Source organism: Octopus bimaculoides, chromosome 28 (assembly GCF_001194135.2).
Source record: "Octopus bimaculoides isolate UCB-OBI-ISO-001 chromosome 28, ASM119413v2, whole genome shotgun sequence".
Taxonomy (NCBI): Eukaryota; Metazoa; Mollusca; class Cephalopoda; order Octopoda; family Octopodidae; genus Octopus; species Octopus bimaculoides.
Window position 1 is genome coordinate 7,749,824 of NC_069008.1, and position 3,683 is coordinate 7,753,506.

Here is a 3,683-nt window from a genome sequence, read left to right on the forward strand (position 1 = left end):
ACGACTTTTTTTTCAATATATATATATATATATATATATATATATAATACAAAGAATATATATACATGTATACACACATATATGTACATACTTACATCTACATATGTATATATATGCATATCAGGGCACAGGACGTTAGAACAATGAACTACAGACAACGGAACGAACACATAGGAAAACGGAAAGCCACTTGGAATATTCCTTCATCAGCTGTCTCTATTCTAACTAGACGTTTCGAAGATAAGACAGCTTTTATTTTTGAGTAGTGGATCAACCCACTACACAGAGTGAGTGGACAAACGAAAGAGGGGCACTCAACCAATTTATTGGGAGTTACATGTATGGATCAAAACAGTTTGATTCAAATTCGTTGATATTTTTGAGTTTCAAGCATGATGCTAGCCGTCAGCCATGGCTTGACAGCTGATGTTGGCATGTTTACGTTCCCGTAACTTTGTGGTTCAGCAAAAGAGGTCGATAGAATAAGTACTAGACTTAAGAAACAAGTCCTGGGGTCGATTTGCTCGATTAAAACCCTTCAAGGCAGTGCTCGAGAATGACCGTGGCAAAATGATTGAAACAAGTAAAAGATAAAAGATGGGGATTATTCGAATAATATACGTGTACATATGTATATGCATGTACACGTGTGTGTGCGTGTGTGTGAATGCTATTACATCATAGGTGATTATAACGTCACAAAACTTGAAGACATCTTCCCCAGTTCTGTCATCGAGATTCGCGTTGCCATATCCGCCTGCCAGTTGAAGTCTTTCTAACTTCAGTTTACTTTAAATATTTTAAGTTACTAATAATCTTATTAACCTACTGGTTGTTTCTTTTTGTTTTTTTATTTTCGTTTTTCACTTCAAACAAAAACAAAAACTTTTTACCTTTCTTCGTCTATATCTGGTTGTTTGATTAATCGATTGATTGACTCCTTATTGATTTATCAATTTAGATCAATCCATATATTTTATTTTATACTAACTTAACTAATAGCTTTATCAATCTATTTCATTCCTGGCTTTATTCTCTTTATCGATTACATTGATCTAGTAATTAGAATCAGTCTATCGTTAACTTTAAATAGTCCATCCATCCTTTGTATTTTTCTTTCAACCGATTGAATCATTGATTAATAACTTACCGATCTATTGTGATATCCAGTTCATTGCTCACTTTAGCAGTTTACTGACCTTATAGACTTCTTTCTATTTTCCCGTTATTGTTGCGTTCTTTATATATTTTTATTTTATCGATGACGAATTGATCCTTTGATTTAAACTAATCTCTACATTGATCTGATTTGCAACTAACTCTTTCCCCTTATCATTTCTTTGTGTATCTGTATGTTAATCTATTAGTAACTTATTGACCTGTTGGTACATTCAATTCATCGATAACTTTATCAGTCAATTGACTCTATATTTCTACCTCTCCTTCCTATTTTACTGTTTTTCTTTTATTTTTGTTTGTAGTTCTTCCTTCCCTTCTTTCCCTCTTTTCTCACTCTAACTCTCACCTTAATCTATTGATTCAAACTATTCCACAATTTTTTCTGATTTTAACCCACAACTTTATCAATCCCTTGTTGTACTTTATCAATCCCTTGTACTTTATCAATCCCCCGTTCTCTTTTTGCATATTTGCTTATTTCATTGATCTATTAATATATTCAATTTATTTCGGGCCTTGTGCCTAGAAAAGAAAACAATATATTCAGATTATCGATATCTCTATAGTCTCGATCTTATTTCTTTTTTGTCTTTTTCTTTTCCTTTTATTCTTTCCTTTCTTACTCCCCCTCTTTCTCTCCATCTCTCTCTGTTCACCCTCTCTTGCATTTTCGTATGATTTCCTTTTCTTTCGTTTGATTACTTACTGATATATTATTGATTTAAACTAATCCATATATTTGATATTTAACTAACATCTTTATCAATACATTTATAGTTCCCTTCGCTACCCTCTCTCTATCTGTGTATTTGCTTGTTTATTTTATTGCTTAGTTATTGATCTATTGATATATATTCAGTTTATCTAACACTTTATATCAGTATATATATTTTGTTTTTCTCATTTTCTTCATTTTTCATTTTTGATCCCCATCCCACCGCTCTCCCTTTCCCCATTCTGTGCGCTTCATTTGATTTCCTTTTAATTTTAATTAAAACCAATCCATTTATTTCACTTTTAATTCCAATTAATTTACTTTCTTTTCCTCACTCATTCTTACTTAAGTACAGAGGTCCCGAACAGTGTATACTCGTTAGGGTTAGTTTTAAGGTTAGCTTCTAAGGTTAGGGTTAGTTTGTAGGGTTAGGCTTACCTTCCCTTTATATCGTTACGTTGATGCGTCGGGACCTCTGTATTTAAGTAGTACCACTCTATATTTGTTCCTGTTTTAATTTCTTGGCATATTGTTTCCTTTTCTTCTTTCTTTGTTGAGTGTTTTCTGCTTATTTCTGTTAGTTCTGCATTTTATATTTTTGTGTCTATTCGTGAAATAATGTACTCTCGTCCATATCTCTTGCCCAATGTGGCAGAATTTTCTCCTTCATATTCTCGTTCCTATCGTCACGCTTCTTCGTCGTCGTCTTCCGTTAAATTGCCGCCGTTAAAGTTGTCAACATCTAAGAATTTATCAGTGCTAAAATCGTCTTCGTCTTTTCTGTCGACTTCAGTGAATTTGCCATCACCAAATACATTTCCGTTGTGTTCAGTGTCACCGCCTGCGCTTTCAGAGTCTGTATCATCGTTACCTAAAATATGTAAAACGTCAGATGACTATCTAGACACTATTAAACGTAGAGCTCATTACTTTACCCTTTTCAGGAATCCTACTCCCGGCACTACCCCTAAGATACCCGCTGAGTCAAAGATACGCCTCAACAGGAAACTGTATCCACTTCTAACCCAGAAATTCAATCAGAAGAAAGTTGTGAAGTTTGACCCATTGGAGACTGTCTACGAGATACCTACTTTGGAGGAACTGCAGAGCGAAAAGAAGGAGCTGAAACGACCGACCCATAGAAGGAAGAGCTGAAGAGAAAGCGAATGGTATGTTTTTGATTTTTACTGTTTATTTTTTTCTAATGGTAAGCATGTTGTAGCATTTATTCTCTTATTTTTTGTTTTTCGTTTATTTTTCTGCTTTTCTTATTTTATTTTTACTTTTTGTATATCTTTTATCTGAGGTTTATTCGCTTATTTAGACTGTATGTGTGTACGCGTGAATGTAAAGATACACACACACACGTTTTAAAATTCTTTTTACTTGTTATAGTCATTAGACTGCGGTTGGTACTCGTTTCTCTCTTGGAGACGAGTACCAACGTTCCATGTGGCAGGCTTCGGTATGAAACTAATGGTTACCTTGTTAGCCCATAAATAAAGAGAATTTATCTACCAATGAGGTGTCAAGTCCTCATTCTCACTGTTCAGTTGAATTAGGTACTTAAGTTGAAGCACCAAATCAGTGCGATATTATCCGTACAATTCAAAGTAAGGTGAATAAAATCAAAATAAACAACAAGATATCAAGAGGTGATGCAGTACGACCGTTTCAAGCAGCTCTATTTAACTGAACAATGCAATCATTTCATCAGTTTAAATGCAGAGCTACCCTCAGCTGCATAAATAAATGAATAGAATTTTGAATCAGTTTTGAATCTTATTTT

General features: G+C 33.9%; 1 long non-coding RNA gene across 3 annotated transcripts in view; it reads left to right on the forward strand.

Moving 5' to 3' along the window:
- The first annotated feature begins 1,775 nt into the window (after positions 1-1,775).
- Positions 1,776-3,683, forward strand: part of LOC106879233 (uncharacterized) — a 16,081-nt gene continuing 14,173 nt past the window's right edge. For all 3 annotated transcript variants that reach the window (XR_001410610.2, XR_001410613.2, XR_001410612.2), the window contains exon 1: positions 1,776-3,063. This is a non-coding gene — a long non-coding RNA (uncharacterized LOC106879233). The remainder of the gene's footprint in view (positions 3,064-3,683) is intronic.